A 19,514-nucleotide genomic window follows, 5' to 3' on the forward strand; every position below is an offset into this window, starting at 1 on the left:
GTTGCAGAACTGAAATGTATACAGAAAGAGGTAATCTGTAGATGGTGGGATTGTGAGGAACTGGACTATAATTTGTTGATTAAATGACCTTTGGAAAAATTATTTTGGCTCTTAAATTGCTAGATTTATATAAATGAATGGGATTACATGTGTACAATACAAAATTGATTGTTTAAGGTAAAATTCCGTCCATGATGGTCTTGATTTTGGACTAGATTGCTGACACTGTGAACAATTGCTAAGTTATTTCTTCCCTGTCCACTAAATCTTAATGCGGTAACTGTGAAGTTTTAGATGCTATGATATCTTCCCATCACATGAATTTCAGTTATGGTAATTGTTAAGCAGAAAACATAATCATGCAATAAAACAATCGTGATTTTATGTAGAAATGCTGCTCCAAAAAGATATAAACATCCGCTGACCCCTTTAATTTCCTTGCTCTTTTAAGACTATCTAATGCAAGAAGGCATCATAAAGCCAAGTTGTCCTCATGCCAGTTGCAGTAGAAACTGACAAAATATTTAGACAGCTTGTTCTCAAGCAAATACATATGCTGGAAAATCAGATGAACATTCTGATGTATCTGATAACGAGTACATTTTGAGATCACAAATCATCCTGGGTGACCAATATTTTCAACCACGTGAGCCGCAGTATGATTAGTAACAAACTCTAGGTTCCAGTTGTCTTGGCTTCTTTGTCTCACTTGCCAACAAATTGAGCTGCCTGGGCCACCTGGCCATACCCTGCTCTCTTATTTCCCAGCAATCTGTCAATGATAAGTAACAGTCAGCATGGATTTGTAAAAAACGAATCGTGTCAAACCAACATGATAGCTTTCTTTGACAGAGTAACAAGCCTTGTGGATGGGGGGAAGTGGTAGACATGGTATATCTTGACTTTAGTAACGCTTTTGGTGCTGTCTCACATGACTTTGTCATAAACAAACTAGGGAAATGCAACCTAGATGGAGCTACTATAAGGTGGGTGCAAAACTGGTTGGAAAACCATTCCCAGAGTGTAGGTATCAGTGGTTCACAGTCATGCTGGAAGGCATGACAAGTGGGGTCCCGCACTGATCGGTTCTGGGTCCGGTTCTGTTCAATATCTTCATCAATGATTTAGATAATGGCATAGAGAGTACACTTATCAAGTTTGCGGATGATACCAAGCTGCAGGGGGTTGTAAGTGCTCTGGAGGATAGGATTAAAATTCAAAATGATATGGACAAACTGGAGAAATGGTCTGAAGTAAATAGGATGAAATTCAATAAGGACAAATGCAAAGTACTCCACTTAGGAAGGAACAATCAGTTGCACACACATACAAAATAGGAAATGACTGCCTAGGAAGGAGTACTGCAGAAAGGGATCTGGGGGTCATAGTGGACCACAAGCTAAATATGAGTCAACAGTGTAACGCTGTGTGTCTAAGCCACAAGACTGAGGTCTCCAGGTTTACTCTTTGGATTTACCCTGGAATTCTCATGGAAGAACTTGAACAACCTCTACACCTGGATGGCCTATTGGACTATAACCTTTTACACTGATTCCAGAAAGACTTTTACAAATGAGCAGCCTCACCATCTCTGCTATGAAACTGACCTAAGGACTTTTCACATATCTGTATTTTTGTCTATTGATCTTTTAACCATAGCAACTCTCTTCTTTCTTTTTCTTTTTATTATGAAACCTTCAGTCTTATAGTCATTAGTGAATTGGCATCTGCATGATTATTGAGTAAGATCTGAGACTCAAATTGACCTCGGGATAAGTGTCTGGTCCTTTGGGATTGGTGGACCTCACATAGGATGAATCAGTTTTCAATAACCCCTCACTATATTAGACTTGACTGTCTAGATGGAAGTCAAGGGCTGGAATGGTTAAAGTGGACTGTATTTGGTGACCAGTGTGGCATTACAGAAGCTGTTTTGTTACTGACTTGGTGAATCTAATTTTAGAATAAAACACCAGTTTGGGGGGATTGTCTGCCCTGAGTATAGCATTATCAGTGTGACCCGTCCAGCACTTGGTCACACCATCTGCTGTCTCGTCTTACACTTAGATTGTATGCTCTTTGGGGCAGGGACAGTCTTTGTTCTGTGTTTTTGCAGCACCCATCACAATGTGTTCCAGGTCCAAGACGAGGCGCCACAGTATTACTACTGCTGCTACTAATAATACTTATAAAATGTTGTAGATACGCTACAGTGTAGCAGCTCTCACTCTGGTTTGATATTGTGTAAATCAAGTGATCTCAGTGGAGTTACTCCTAAATGAGAGAAGAATCAGTCTCTCCGTTGCTATGCTATAACATAGTTGCACAGTTTCTATTGCAAATCCAAGTGCTATGCCAGGCTGCAGCTGCAGAGGGCAATACGTTGGTCACCAGACTCTCCAGTGAAGCAGTTTTTGTATCTCTCATAACTTTCAGTAGAGCTGCATAGGCAAAAAAAATTTCCTGTGAAAAGCTTTAACAAAAAGGATTTTTCATTTAACTTTTCTTCAAAATTTTTCTCTTTTGGGTTGAAAACCATAACATTTTTAGTTACAGAATCTTTTGGCAACCAATTTTTTTGGGGGGGGAGGGAGAAATCACCACCACAACCCAAATTTTTGCGAAATGGATGATTTTGGTGTAATTTTCTGTGTTGCCAAAAAGCCATTTTTCCATTTTTTTAAAAAAAGGGTTTTAATGGAAAAGTTTTGACCAGTTTTACTTTTTTTAGTACTATTCAACTTCCTAGCAAAAGGGATCTGAAGTGCTTCACAAAGCATGCAGAGCAGAGAGCTCACAGGGGAGATCTGCTTCAGAAGCTTTATTCTGTTACATTCTCCATGTAAAGTTTTTCCTTTCCTCTCTTTCTTTTGTTTTATGATTGCACAGGGTAGTCCTTCCATTGCAACAAAGAGAGCACTTGTCCAGCTTTCAAAATGGTCATTCTTTTTCTATGTAAATACACTTAATTTCAATACATATTTAATTGAAACAATATATCCTATAGAAAACCACAGGAAAATGTAATAATAAACTGGCCATTATTGGTAGGAATTATGTAGGAGGAATGGGTTACCAAATGAGATGATCAAGTGTATGTCTCTGGTATTACTACAGTACAAGATAACACATCTAATAGGAGTTCTAAGAATTCCTTTCCATAGACATATGTCAGAACATGACTTTGATGCCTTCTGCTTCCATGATTAATAATTAACATAATCTGAAGTATAAAACCACAGGACTTTTTCATTTTCAAGAGCGCTTTCAGAAACATTTTTGGAGGATGAGGCAAAAGGGCTATTGTTACTTGCCATCAAAATCCTCAGTATCAGTCCATCTGGAATGCTTTTATCTTCTTCCACTACTATTGCCCTCTTCTCTTGCAAATACTTGCTTGAATATCAACAACTTGTTGCAGTTTGCTTGGGATAGAGATTTAAATCCTGTAAGACAGTAAAATTGTGTTCTCTATATTCAGTGTCCTTGTCCCGGGTATTTTTGTTAATGGAAATCTGATGCTGTTACCTTTCTTATAGTTCTGTGCAATTTTCCAGCCTGGAATATGATGACATTCTCCAATGTATATACAAAGGATTATTTTTAGTAACCAAGTTTAAAATCTTTGATACAAATTTGCCATAAATTAAATTGGTTCGACGACTTCAAGAGGGAATTTCAACATCTGGATCATCTTTGACCTGATTGTTCATCATTTTTCATTCTTTCTAATTAAAGTTTTGTTCTAATGACTTAATCCTTCCTGTTATTTCTACTGATAATCTCCTATAGTTCTGAATCTTTGTTCTTTGCTCTAGCTATGGGATCTTCCAAGCTATTTAGTCACTCTGACGAATTTTCATTTTTCCCTCCAAAGAAGTAGCACATACCATTGATTTTTGCTGCAGTTTCTGTGTTAGTTGATGTCAGTAGTGTTTAATGTGCCAGTTTTCTTTTCCTATGTCTCTTGTTGGGAGGATAGAGGAGAATATCAACTTAGCTGCAGGATGGCACATAGGCTGCCTGCTAGAAGCCAGAAAAAAAATTTTTTTTTAAGTCTGGCTATCCTGAGAAGAATGCCCACAGATGTTGAAGGACCCTGGTGATGAGGGAGGGAGATATTGAGATTAGCTGTTTGTAAAAGTTCCAGTTATAACAGTGTGAATCTGGAGTGAACTCCACTGAGTAAGGGCTGGTTTACATTGGGAAAATGCATCACAGTCCACACCCCTGAGAGATGTAGCTATGCTGACCTAACCTCCAGTGTAAACTGCTCTAGGTCAATGAAAGAATTCTTCCGTTGACCCAGCTACCGCCTTCAGGGAGAACACTTCCCTTTGGTATATGTAGTGTCTACGCTAAAGCGGCGCAGCTGCAGTGTAGTAGCTGTCCGTGGTAGGGGTTTAAGTGTAGACATACCCTTACAAATACCTTGCATTTGTGCTGGTATAACTGAGGCCTGGTCTACACTAGAGAATTAAGTTGGCTTAATTCAGGCTGTGTCTACTCTAGCACTTACTGAAGTATAACGTATGTCACTCAGGGGTATGAAAAACTTATGAGCGACATAATTTTCACTGACCTGAGCACTGGTGTGGACAGCGCTGTGTCAGCAGGACAGCTTCTCCGGCCGACAGCTACCGCCACTTGCGGGGCTGGAGTAATTGAGCTGACAGGAGAGCTCTCTCCCATTGGCTTAGGGCAGTTACATTAGAGAACTTACAGCAGTGCAGCTGCAGCTCTGTCGCTGTAAACTCTCTAGTGCAGCGATAGCCTAAGTCGCTCAGGGGTGGGGAAAAATCTGCACTCCTGAGTTAAGCCAGCATAACTCTAGGTGTAGACGGTGCTAGGTTGACAGACGAATTCTTCCATCTGCCTAGCTGCTGCCTCTTGGGGAGGTGGAGACCTGCGCTGACAGAAGAGCCCTTCCCAGCGGTGTAGATAGTGTCTAAAATGAAGCGCTACAGTCATCCCTGTGTGTGTGTGTGTGTGTGTGTTGGCACACGTACACACATACACTGAGAGAATTGCCAGCTAACCAAAAAAATCCATTATTCTCACAGTTCTATTCAATAACCTCTTGTGTTTCAGACGTATCCATCATGTCCTTGCTATAACACCGGCACCTTGATTCATGAAACCCTATTTCTGTTGTTAAAGGGAGTGATTATATTTTCTAGTGTGTCTATCTGTATATGCACACATCAGGGGAAGCCATCACACAGATGGCTTTGCATTAACTAGTCTCACTTCTCAGTGTGAGAATTAAGCCCTGGATCTCTTTTGTGTGGAATGGGAAGTATTAACAGAAAGAAGCATGAGGTAGTGGTAGGAGAAAAGCTTTTATCTTTTGTAGCACAAGAGAAAGAAGAGTCACAGGGGAAACAGAAAGAAGTAAAAGGAGGGAAGGAAGCCTTGCTTTAAATATCTCAGTACCAATCTTTGTGTCTTGAGACAATGCCACAGTGTGGGCTGTAGGGTGTTGCCTTGTCCTGTCCATGAGGAAGGCACAAGGCTATGAACCCCTTCATCCACTCGTGAGTCCTGAGTCTTTCTCAAAGTTGTGGGTTTTAAATACCATTGTTAAAACCCGTGATGTCTCCAGAGTGAATATATTAACTACTAGTGCTTCACTAACTCTCGTCTGAACAGGAGTGCTGGAGCAATTTGTGTACTGGGGGCGTTGATGATGGAAACCACGTATTTAGTGTTTGTTGTTACTATAGTTGTTATTTAGTGTAGTGTTTATTTAGTGTTTGTTGTTACTATATCAAGCCAGGGGGTGCAGAAGCACCCCCAGCATTCCTAGGTCCAGCACAACTGCATCTGAACCCCCACCCAATTGCATCCTGCTATCACATTTCTTGCTTCCAGCCTATCTGAAGATGTTTGTTTGTTTTCAGGGACAGGAGATTACTTGTTTAAATAAAGTTGCTTTCATTTCTCACTCCGTTGTTCAGGGGCAATCAGGAACAATGTTTTCTCCAACAATGGGCCAATTTTTGTTTCCTGGCAGAGGGAGTGAGATCCGAAGAAACAGCTGCTTTTCCTGCTCTGTGCCTATAAACCTTGACAGGAGCAAAGGAGGAAAGAAATCTTAAGTCTACTTAAAGATGCTGGAGGCAATTCTCATCCTTATTTTTTTCAATCCCTTGAAACAGAGACACAGTTATTATTGAAATGCTGCCCGTGTCTATGTGCATAGTGTATGTGTTACTAGGGGCCCGAATCACTTCACTGTAGTGATAGGCATGTATGCTAACTGAGGCATTAATTTCATTAGGGAGATTTGAAGCTATGTCCCCAGGCACATTCTCTGCCCATTGGCACTAATGAGCGCTACCAGATGTATTGTTACTTAAAGTTCTGTACCAGTGCATTATCCATTATCTCTCAGCTACTGCAACTCTGCATTGTCTTCCTCATAATTTCAGCAGCCCCAAACCTTGTATGTTGCTTTAAAGACTTTTTTGATGCAATGACTAATAGCTTGAATATTCAGACACAAGTCTTTAGTTTTGACATAGCTCACTCAGACACACTCTGACTTTCCCCGGGGCTTTGAGGGCCAGTTCCTACATTTGTTTAAGATGATAGAAGTTTTGCACAGGATTGGGGCCTATGATGCCCAGCACAATATTTATTCTGAGACAGTGGAATGATGAAACTTCATCCTGCTTCTGCTTTTGAGGCTTGATCCTCATTTGTGCTGAGCAAAAGGAAGGTTAAGCCACCTTTCTCTCTCCCACAATCTGGAGGAATTAAACTCAGCTGCTGTGATTTACACTGTCTAGAAGAGTCCTCTAGGTACCATTCTGCCACTCTATGATCTTTCCGAGCTCACTCCTTTCCACTTTCTTTTTGCCCCTTTCTACATAGGGTGTATGCTTGGGGGGAGGAAGGAGAGGCAGGTGGTATAAAGCCAGCTATGCACTGGTGAGCTTGTCTCCATTGAACCGCTGGGGTAAAATTCTGGCTCTACTGAAGTCAAAAGGAGTTTTGCTCCAGAGCAGCAGAAATGTGATTTAACTAGGGCTGAGGATCTGGCCCGTAGTGCTTTATATCAAAGTAACATTTAGCATCAGCTTTCGGTTGCGGGGAATGGGGCAGCCATCTTTACAAGGTGGTAAAATTGAAAGTTATTAGTAAAAGCTAAACTGTTTCTGAAATCCAGCTTAATGGGTTTTTACTCCACGTTACATCCAAAACTGGAAGGGGCCTGGTTTCTACTTCTGGTTTAGAGCTGACTTAAATGAAGGAGAATAGCTCAAGAGGTTTTTGGTGCCCTTAGACATGACTTTAGTCTTGGGTCATTCCAGGGGCACCAGAACGGGGGGGGCCTTGTGGCCATGGCCTCATCACCTTTTACCAATTGTAAGGGCGAGCAATGGGAGGGAAGGGGAGGAGAGGCGCGAGTGGGGGGCAGGGTGTTGGGGGGAAGGGGCGGCACAAGGGGGGTGGGGCCATGGTTCGGGCACCAGTGGCGCCCCTCCCCCCCACTTTTATGCAGCTTCCGTTGCCCCTAGGTCATATTCAAACCTGAACTGTGAACCCTAGTCTAACCCAGATCCAGACCCTGAGGTTCATCTGCAGCATGTTGTGCTTCAAACTGCTAAATTACAAAAGAAAGAGAGAATCAGTCTCTAAAAAGCAGGCAATGTAATTCCAGCCCGGCTTCCAGGGTTCTAGTGGCTATTTCCTTTTCCTGGGTTCATGCTCTAGCAGATATTGCAGATTCATGCAGTTGAGTTGAGCTGCTCTGTGTCACTTTAATTACCCAACTCCAATTGCTGAACTCCTTGTCTGTTTTATAAAGATGTAACTGCACAGTCTGAATGAATTTGATGGGGGTGGGGGAGTTTGTAATTTCCTGTTCAGGCTGTCTCTGGTTTTAATCCTTCTCAAAATGGGAGTTAAAAGAATGCCTCTTGTATGCTCAGTCTCTTCAGACAGTGGAACCCCTTTTCGACACGTTACACTGGATACAATATAACAAGAAACTTCAGACCTGATCCTGGAAACGTATGCACACGGACAGCTTTCCACATGAGTCCCACCTATTTAGCTAAAACCTCAAATCTGCAGGTGACTATTTTGTTTTAAAGAGGCCTTTATCCTCACCCTTCTTACCACGTTCTACCTTGTGTGTTGTAAATATATAAAAGGTGTTTATATGTGTGTGTGTGTGTGTGTGTGTGTGTGTGTGTATATATATATATATATATATATATATAAAAAACTCCAGCATCAGTGGTGGTATTTATTGTAGTTGCTACGTAGTTTGTAAGCTCTTTGGGGCAGGGACTGTCTTTTTGTTCTGTTTGTACAGCACCTAACACAATGGGCTACTCCTGGTCCATAACTGGGTCTCCTAGGTGCTACAGTAATACAAATAATAAGTCATAATAATAATTGAGGGCCCAATCGGGATGAAGGCAGGTAGCATTGTGCTACACACTGTACATACTCATAGTAAGAGACAGTCTGTATACTAAAGAGCTTACAGTCACGGTCTTAATCCTAGCCCAACCTGAAATCAGCACCCGCAGACATCCTGTGTGACCTTGGGAAAGTCATTTAGTCTCTTTGTCTCCCAGTTCCCCTCTGTAAAACGGGAATAATGACATTTCCCCTCCACCGAGGGGTGTTGGGAGTATAAATAGATTAATGATGGTGAGGTACTCAATACTATGGTGATGAAGGCCATGTAAGTACCTGCGACAAATAGGTAGATAAAGAACGGTGCCAGATTTTTAAAAATTTGGTCAGGTTGCTTACCAACAATGCTTATTTTTGTTGGGTCCTCTCCAATGTTGAAAAATCTCTGGAGAATCACAGTGGTATCTGAGCACCTTCCTCATAAAAGAGCAGCATAATACCCAGATTTAAATATCCTCAGAAAATTAATGTTAAAATAAATAGTCCCTGTCATGGATCCACAGAATCGATGCTTTGACCCCAGCCTTGGAACAGCCTCTCGGAGGACTCCTTCAGTGAGCCATATCCCCTACAGGGTCTCACTCTTCCTTGAAGGTAAGTCCTATGGCTTCAGTGCCTCCTTAGGCTGGACCGCTGGTCCTTCAGCACTCGTGCTTCCCACCGTTAGCTCCATTCAGTGAGTCCTTCTGAGGCAGACCCCAAGGAAGACTTGTACTATCTCAGGGAGCAACACACCTCCGACAGCATCTGCTGTGATATTGGCACAGCGTTGTCTAAACAGAAGGGTTTGTTAGTCAACTGGAACACAGCACAGAAAGTCCTTGGTTAGCAGAGAGAGAAGAAAGTTAGAGCATGGTCTGTTTGGGTTAGTCCAGAGTCCCAGCCAACCTGTGTGTCCCCCTTTTGTCCTGTGTGTCCTGCTTTAGCCCCCTTTGTCCAAGTTTCTGGAGCAGTCCCACCTCTCCTTTGTTGTCCAGCTGGTCAAAGACTGCTGACTTCCTGCGGAGGGAGGACAATCTATGGTCGTTCATGTGACGTTGCACTCCATATGATTTTATGAAAATATGCTAATGAGTGTGAATATAATTCAGAGTGGTAGCCGTGTTAGTCTGTATCAGCAAAAAGAACGAGGAGTCCTTGTGGCACCTTAGAGACTTAACACATTTATTTGGGCATAAGCTTTCATGGGCTAAACCCACTTTAGCCCACGAAAGCTTATGCCCAAATAAATTTGTTAGTCTCTTAGGGTTTGGCTACACTTGCGAGTTAGAGCACATTAAAGCAGCCCCGGGTGCCCTACCTCACTGCCCATCCACACTGGCAAGGCACGTAGAGCACTTTGACTCTACGGCTAGAGTGCTCCTGGTACTCCACCTCGGTGAGAAGATTAACGCATATTGCGCCTTGGCTGAAACGCGTGGGCGTCAGTGTGAACGAGATGTTGCATTACTGCGCTCTGATCAGCCTCTGGAAATATCTCATAATCCCCTAAAGTCAAGTGGCCACTCTTCTCATTGTTTTGGAATTGCTGCAGGAATGCGGATCTATGCCCTTTGAAAGCTCTGTTTCTGACAGCCGGCTGCTTATCTGCTCTGTGACAAAGCAACCATTACTGCGGAATACTGTGTGTGTGTGTGTGTGTGTGTGTGTGTGAGAGAGAGAGAGAGAGAGAGAGAGAGAGAGAGAGAGAGAGAGAGAGAGAGAGAGGTGGAGGGGAGGCGGTGGTCTGCTGCTGTCTGAACTTACAAGACAGCATGCTGACATGCTCTCAGCCCCCCCCCCCCAAAACCCACTCTCTCTCCCCCCACATACACACAACACATTCCCTGTCACACTCCACCCCATCCCACAATTTGAAAAGTATGTTGCAGCCACTTGCATGCTGGGATAGCTACCACAATGCACTCCTCTCTGTGGCCGTTGCAAGAGCTGCTAATGTGGCCACACCAGTGTGCTTGTAGCTGTCAGTATGGACAGATTGCAGCTCTTTCCTTCCTGCGCTCTACGAAGGCTGGTTTAACTCAAAGCGCGCTACATCTGCAAGTGTAGCCAGGCCCTAAGGTGCCACAAGTACTCCTCATTCTTTTTGTGAATATAATGTAACTGGAATATGCTTCATGCATAAGGTCTCTTGTAAGGTATCATTACAAAGTTTATAATCTACTAAGTGTGGTCATCCTATTTGCATAAATGTATCATTCTTGTATCTGAAACTAGAAATATGAAATATAACTCTGAGGTCCTATTGTAATTATGCAAAGTGTGGGTCATTAATGATGGTTTGGAATCTTGATGGCTCCCATCAACTAGGACGATTGGTTGTAAATGGCTCTGTTTACTTGAAAGCCTTCTGTGAGTCAGGCCAGGAAGAATGAAGGCTTGGGGTCTCACAGGACATGTGACCATGTCACCTGGTACTGGAATCCATCTTAAACCTGGTGCATTTCCATTTAGAAGGAGGGGAGGGGACGGGACCCAGAAAGACAATAGATTCCTGCCTTGTGCCAAAGCTGTATAAGGGGGTGGAACAGAACAAAGGGGGTTCCAGTCATGAGAAATCCCCAAGAACTATAGAAGGGGAAAGCATTGGGCCCAGACTAGGAAGGAGTCCAGTCTGTGAAAGAAGCTTATTGGAACATCTCTGAGGGTGAGATTTTATCTGTAATCAGTTTCTTAACTTACTTTGTTCTGTCTGTTATTACTTGGAACCACTTAAATCCTACTTTTTATATTTAATAAAATCACTTTTGCTTATTAATTAACCCAAAGTAAGTAATTAATACCTGGGGGAGCAAACAGTTGTGCATATCTCTCTATCAGTGTTATAGAGGGCAGACAATTTATGAGTTTACCCTGTATAAGCTTTTTCAGAGTAAAACGGATTCATTTGGGGTTTGGATCCCATTGGGAGCTGGGTGTTTGGGTGCTGGAGACAGGAGGACTTCTTAAGCTGTTTTCAGTTAAGTCCGCAGCTTTGGGGCATGTGGTTCAGACCCTGGATCTGTGTTGCAGCAGATTAGCGTATCTGGCTCAACAAGGCCCAAACTGGCAGAGAAAAAGGGCTCAGAGGTAGTCTCAGCACATCAGGTGACAGTCCCAAGGGGGTCTCTGTGACCAAACCAAACCTGTCACAGTTCATTCCTAGGTGGCAAATATCTCAGAGATTGACTTTGCCATTGTCTTCATGGGGACTCTCCAATGACATGGGCCCCAAACTGGATTCCTGCTATGCATCAACCATACCTGTGTGGTAGCCTGCCCGAGACTAAACATCCCTTTTCCAATCCCTAGGTTACAATGCTGCATATAGGGGAAACAGAGGCACACACAGTATTACTACAAAATATTATAGAAAATTCCCACCCCTTCACAGCCTCACACACACACACACACACACACTTTATTTGTAAAGGCCTATGCAGGGGCTCAGACCAAGTAAACTAGAAAATGTCAAAGGAGAGTGTTCAGGTGATTGTGAAAATGTGAAGGGACTCTCTGAGGTATCAGGGGAGGGAGATTTCTATACCCTCGGGGAAATAAGGCTATGTTAATTGGTAGGCAAAGGAAGTTTGTTGTGGCTAATGATGTTGCATCAAAATTGCATTTCTCTGGCAGTTTTTATTTAGGAGGGCTCTGCTGTTTTTATTAAAGCTAATGCGTTGTGGTTTGCTAGGCAGACAGCATGTCCATTACTTTCCCTTGGGGTGCACTGGAAGCATATATTTTAATGTATTTGTTTCTTCAGGTACTCATTTACAAAGTGCACATCTGCATATGTTTTGGATTGGTGCATGGGAAAATATATTCCTTTTCCAAAGTAGTTAGTCTGAGAGTAATTTAAATGGACTTCTTTGTAGTCCATGGGATGGATGAGCCTATAATAATTCGAGGTGGCATTTTTTATGAGGCCTCGACGAGACATCCGGTTCGACTAAATTATTCCAAGGACAAATCTGGCACATTATATGAATCTAAAGAACCAGTTGCTTCAACATCTGAAGATTTGGGATATACTAAAGAGGAGCTTGGGTGTGGAGACTTGTATCAGATTCTGAAGAATCCTCCCTAGCTCCCAAAACTGAGTCGCTCACTTTGTGGTATTTTTTAAATAGTTATGAAACTTGGGATATCAACTTGGGAGTTGTGACTACCCTACCTTTCTTTATGGTTGCCTGTGGGGGAGTCCCAAAACATTTCTCTGTTTTAAAATGGGTTCACAATATGGAAAAGGTTGAGGAGTACTGTTACAGAACGTACAGGATTCCTGCTGTTACTCAGATACCATAGTTGTTTGATGACATATGAATCTGCAGATCTGACAATGACAGATGTCACAGAACTAACAGGAAAGGTTACGTTTCATCTGTTTGTAGTGTCTGAGGTGGTTTATGTTTTTGGGTACTTTCCATTGATTGTATCACCTTCTTTTGCTCTCAGAATCAGTTTTTTAATAGCAATTTTCACCCTTTTCCTTTTACTAACCATTAATTATTTTTTAATTTTATTTTGCCTGTTGGTTTATTGAAGTGCACATGTAGCCCCCCTCACCATCATAGCTGAATGCCTCACAAATGTTATTGAACCTAATCTCATCTCCTAAGATAGAGAACTAATGTTATATCAATTTTTCTGAGCGGGAACTGAGGCACAGAGAAATTAAGTGACTTGCCCAGTGTCACACGGAAATTTGTGGCAGAGCTGGGACTTGAACCAATATCTCCTTAGTCCTAGTCCAGTACCTTAACCATAAGAATATCTTTCCTGACCATCATAACAAATAGGGGTATGTGTCCAGATAGTTACCTAGCTGACCATGTGTGTAATTGTGATAGCTGCCCACATATAAGTCCAGGTGTAGGTCTGATACCCACACACACACACATTCAAATCTATTTTTGTGTGTGAAGTTGTGATTGAAAAGTTCCTAAAAATGTCCTGTAAGCGTAAGGCCTAAATGTCTCTCCAAGTGTAAAGAAATGAAAGCAAATTATTCCCTTTCCTTCTTCCGTGACAATGCCCATGTGGGCCATATTAAAAATGAGAACAGTTGATTTTGTAAATATCTTTAAATTTGATCTCCCAAAAGGAGATGGAAGCAAACCTGCTTGTATAGCTGCAATGCTAATTATGTGCTAGGGGATCTAGAGCCTTATACAGTTGTCTTTTTTCTTCTTATTATTTAAACTGAAATAGATGAGGAATTAGAACTGTAAAAGATGAGGACCCTGTTAAGGGACCTGGGTCAAATCCTGCTCAGTGATCCTTCAGGTGAGTAGGTCCCATTGAGTTCAATGGGAAACCGAGTGATAGTCTCCTTTTGCAGGAAGAGGCAGACAGGGATGAGTGCTGGAAGTGAGTTAGACCTGGCAGACTGGGGAGACAGAATTAAAGATTTAAGGAATGTAATGCATGGGGAAACATGTCATTGGTCTTGTCAAAGTCAAAATGTCACATGAGCCAGCCATAAAATATTGCTTGGCTATTGCCCTCCCTGTAGCACTCAAGATAGAGATCAAAGGAAGACCCCCTACAATGACACAGAAGAGCCCAGAGGGGGTTCAAGCATGTTACCCAGGTAAATCTTCTGGGAACTAATGAAATTGAAATGACTTTAGCCACAGTGTAAAGGTTAATGATCTTGCAATGAACGATATGACAGAATAAAAATTGCACTCTATCCAGTGACCAATTCTGGGCTTTTTGTCATCTGAATCACTCACCATTTTTTAATTTGCAGTTTTTTTTATTGATTTGATAAAACACAAGAGTCTGAGCCCATGTTCAAAAGTCCACTGAACCTTCCTTATCAGTACAGATGTTGAATTCTTTTCCTTCCACAGTTTCTATATGTATCAAATATAATAAACCATAATAATACATATTATTTTTTAAAAAGCAAACAACCAAAAATACAGCAAAACCCCTAACTGCAAAGCAAGAAAGATGTTTACTGGATCCTTCCAACAACTTGATGGAGTGAGATTTGCTTTTCTTAATTATAACCATAAGGAGGTCTAGGAAGGATGGTTTTCTTGGTCTAAGGGGGTGAACTGTCTGTTCACTGAGGAAGAAGGCAAAAGTATTCAGATTTTTTGGCTGGTAAATATTGGGGTTTTCTTTGTGAATATTCTAAGAAAGGGAATCAAGATTTGCTAGAGACTCTCTGTTGTTTCAAATGTATTTTTACGATGACTAATGTGTCTCATGTCCTGGTTATTCTGGACTTAACAATCACATTGTTATTTCTTTTTGCAGTGGACTGCTATAGGACATTGTACAGCCACCAGATATTAGCTGGGAAATCAATTGACCCCCCCATAAAACCATACACCCCCTCAACTGGTAATCCCAGAAGAAAATAATGCAAAATCCATGGGAGACTTTCTGCAGCTACTGCAGACATGTTTAGAAAAACTTGGTCTGTTTTGCCTCTCGCTTTGCTGATGTAAACCAGATGCTAATGGTCCAGATCCCCAGGTGCATCAGAGCAGAGCTTGGCACACCTAAGTAGTGCGGGTGGGGTGATAGGTAGCTTCCTGCTACCTTTCTGCATGCCTGTCTCAAATCCTGGAGTTCGCCATTGGCCAGACTGGTCTTCGATGCAAGTCAGAGCCACCCTCTGCCTGCAGCCCATTCTGGAACCTCCCCTAGCGGGGTGGGAGCTGGTTCAGGAGCAGTTGGCATTAGGCTGGTGAGATCACCTGGACAATCCTCAGCTTCTGCACAGTCCGAAAGAGACTCAGGAGAAGCTGAGGTTCTGGCTCAGTGCGCTCCTTCTGTGCACCCGCAAATCTACAATGTGAAAAAGTGAAGAGGAAAGGGACTTAAGTGGTGCTTATGTGATGGATGCTATATAGGCCTACGTACTGTGGATTGAATCAGGGGCCTCCAGAGCTAAAAGCATGAGCTGCTACAGCTGCAGCTTAACTGTGGCTGTGACAGACTCATATCCCTCTGCAGATTGGGTGCAGAGGGGGAACCTGGAACAGTCATTCACCATTGGTTACATAGAGGTCTCGTACTAGCCGTCTTCACAGGAGTGAATTTTGCTTAAGAGTACAAAGCTTACTAGCCATCAGAGGAGAAGTCTCCTTTCTTTCCCACACTTACTGTACCTCCACAGCAATCCCTGTAACTTGCTTATTTTGGTCTCAGATGAGAAGTAGAAAAATCCCCCTCCCAGACACTCTGTCTTTATGAAAATAATCTTCGGTTTCGCTCTCATTCTCCTAGCTCAGATTTCATTTGTTTTAAGAGTTATCTGTTTGAAATAGGCTGGATCAAAAAGGCCTCCATATTAATCAGCGATCTTGATTTCTTTAGCAGACTTCCAGTGTTGTGGTTTTAACTTCTTGCCCTTAGAATACAGTTTCTGTGCTCTTTTGTTAATATTTTTAATCTAATCCAAATTGCAATAGGATGAACATAAATAAAAAGTAGCAGTCTACAGTTGCAACAGGCTGCTGATACTGTCCGGTCAGCACAGACCTGTTGGAAGGATATTTCACAATTTAGGAAATATATCTAGTGTTTAGAAAATCAGACCCATGCAACGCAAGTCAGAACACAAGGACTCACAAATTGAGAAAATTTATAGAACAAGACCACAGAGACTAAGCAAACAAAATTCTAAATAGAAAGTCGAAGAGGTAGCAGTAAAAGTACTTTAGGAGATACATGTGATACACAGTATTGCCAGTCTTAAGCCTTCAAAAATCATGAGATTTAAAAAATAATAATTGATGGATTATTTGTATTATATTTTTGAGCCTTTAGGGTTTGTGTGTCCAAGGTTCTTTCTGCAACCATAAGAGTTAGAAATTTCCTTTTAAAAAAAGAAATTAAAGGTGAGATTTTCATATAACATGACTCCAGGAGCTGGAGCTTTAAGAAAAGCACCATACGTCACAAGACTCATGATAAAATATGAGTCTATGCACTGCTGAGAATCATAACCCTTGATGCCTGTTGCTTTTCTAACAATAGAATTGGAAGTCAACTGCTGCTGCTGAAGAACATAGTTTTGGTCTGTTCCATTCTATTGTATTTAGATTCTCACAGCAGTGAATGGCTTTAAACAGCGTTAGAAGTAATAACCTTAGGTATTAATGGAGAAACTCCAGCCTGGATAATTCAGGTGGATTTAAGAATGAATTTCACCGCTATGTTGACATTCTGTTTCCTTTTAATTTAATTTAATTTGAAAAAAGAGCAAAGTGCCAAGGATAAATTGACACACATTTCAGCTCTCTTGAAACCTGGAACACTTAAGCCTTAAGTGTTTACATACCCCACAGAACGAGCAGTCTGGAACATTTCATCTACAATGTCAAACGAAGGTGGGGTTGGGGGGCGTTGACATAAATATTTAATGGAACTGGTTGGGAAGTTTTTGATGAAATATTTTTTCACTGAAAAATGCTAATTTGTCAAAACTGTTTCTCAGGTCTAGGGTGAATGTTTGGAGTGGGAGAGGAAAAGAAAAAGCAAGCCACTGAACCACCATAGGATAGATTATAGCCTAGCGGCTGGTGCATTCACTTGAGATGTGGATGAGCCATGTTGCTCTGCCTAATTGGGCAGACTTGATCTTGGGTCTCCCACATCCCAGATGAGTGGCCTGACCACTGGATTATTAGCTATTCTGGTGTGGGTGTGTCTCATTTTCATTAGAAATTTCAAAAGGTCTCATTTTCATTCCGCTGAAAAACTAAAACAAGTTTGAGAACCTCAATTTATTTTGCAAACCAGATTTCTTGTTTTCTGGCCAGCCCTAGTCTTACATTGTCAAAAGTGACACTGAAATTTGACCTGTAATATATAAACCACAGTTGCTAAAGTATTACATGTCACCTTCTGTGTCTGAGAAACAAGAAACATTTGCACTAACAATGACTTCTGGCAAATAAGCATTCAAATCTTACTAATTTCCTGTGTTTCATACTCATAAAATGCCTCGATTGTTGAGCCCCAGTTACCTAACCTCCACTTCTGCAGCAGAAATGTGATTATCTTGGGCATAAAAGTATTACACAAACAAACATATTCAACTAATAAGTTTACTCCGTGATGAGCTGCCAAAATCTTAACAACTGGTTCCCTCCTTACCCCACGAGGGGGTCGTGGCCCACCCCCGCTCTCCGGGACTCCTGCCCCATCCAACCCCCCGTGTTCCTTGACACACACCCCCCAGGACCCCTGCCCCATCCACCCCTCTCCCTTCTCTTCTGACTGCCCCCAGAACCGGGCAGGAGGGTCTCGTGGGCCACCATAGTGGGTGCCCACTGCACCCCGCCCCTAAGAGCCAGAGGGACGTGCCGGGGAGCAAGGTGGGGAGTCCCGGCAGTGCTTACCTGGGACGGCTCCCAGGAAGCATCCGGCAGGTCCCTCTGGCTCCTAGGGGCGGGGGAGCATAGCTATGGGGGAGCAGGGGGAGCGGCCGCTCCCCCCCACCAATCACATCAAAAGTGGCTCCTTAGGCACCGACTGTGTGGGTGCTCCGGGGCTGGAGCACCCATGGGGAAAATTTGGATGGTGCAGAGCATCCACCAGCATCTCCCTGCCCGGCCCCAGCTCACCTCACCTCCGCTCCGCCTCCTCCCCTGAACGCGCCGCCCTGCTCTGCTTCTCCGCCCCCCCCCCCCCCCCCCCGCCCAGGTTTCCCGCAAATCAGCTGTTTGCGCGGGAAGCCTGGGAGGGCTGAGAAGCCGGCGGCGGCTTCGCGCTCAGGCCCAGGGAGGCAGAGGTGAGCTGGGGCGGGGAGCGGTTCCCCTGCGCGCCCCCCGGGTTACCTGCTATGGTGCAGGCGGCCCTCCTCTCCCCCCCACCGCCCCAGCTCACCTCACCTCTGCTCCGCCTCTGACAGAATTTACACCCAAGACCTTATTTGCCAATGCAAATTGACTTGCAGGTGTAAATACTATCACTTGTGTGCTAAAGTCACATTGTGCAAGGGTAAGATTCTCCGCTGGTAGAAATCAGTGCAGTTCCATTAAAGTTCATGGAGCTACACCAATTTACGTCTGCTGAGAATCCGGCTTGCATGTATGCGTGAGTGACTAGCACCTGGTGTGCAAAATAGCGTGCAAGCCCTAGCCTAGAGAGGTGGAGTTTTCTTCCTTTTGTTTTAATATTTAAATCTTCCTCTCTGATGATGTGTGTTTTTCTTCTCTGTTTGCAAAGATCTTGAGAATGCTGCTGAATAGATAAGCAAGAACTTGCTGAAATATTGTAATAATCTCATAGCCAGTTTGCTTCTATTAAATCTAAAGGCACAATATAGTAGCCACTCTACAGCCCCAGTTCAACACCCATTTGAAGTCAATACATTAAGCTTCATTGACTTTTGTGGGGTTTGGACCAGGCCATATGTGCAGGTCTTCCATTGACTTCATTGGTAATTCTGCATGCTGAGGATAACATAACCTAGGTAGAAGCTCTACCTGACCTGGTGATGAGAAGTTTTGTCCATTTCTACATTTCATACCATGAACAAAACATGAACTAGGGTGGTGCATAGAAAGAGAATAAAGAGCATAGAGGAAACTGAGGTGTCAATTGCTAAAGATAACAGACTACATTGTATTCTGAAAACTTCACAGCTATTTACCTATAAAAGAAGTATGCTTAGTTCTTTTAAGTTCATTTTCAGGGAAGACTGGTATGTTTTAATTGGATCCTCCTAGTTCTCAGAAGTATATAAGCAACAGTGTTATTATTTTATTACTATATTTTCAAGGATCTCTTGTATATATTTTTTATTTCAATCTAATCCCTTTTGGTACAAATTAGAGAACAGGAACAAAGTTGCATTAGCATACATATATTGTAGGCTGAAAAATTTAAAGGTTAGCAAAATATAGACCCAAAACAGGAAAGATTAGAAATGAACAAGGTATTTGCAGTTATAGCTTTGGGGAAATTATTAGTATGTAATCCACCTTCCCTCTTTTCTAGAGCCCTTAGTTTATTTTTTCCCCTATTTCCAGTGATCTGTTTTGCATTTTCCAGGGATGAATGTTTCAGAAGTTTGCATAACCATTTTGAATTTTTCTCGCCAAGTCATCAGTACTTAC

Source organism: Chelonia mydas, chromosome 13 (assembly GCF_015237465.2).
Source record: "Chelonia mydas isolate rCheMyd1 chromosome 13, rCheMyd1.pri.v2, whole genome shotgun sequence".
Taxonomy (NCBI): domain Eukaryota; kingdom Metazoa; phylum Chordata; order Testudines; family Cheloniidae; genus Chelonia; species Chelonia mydas.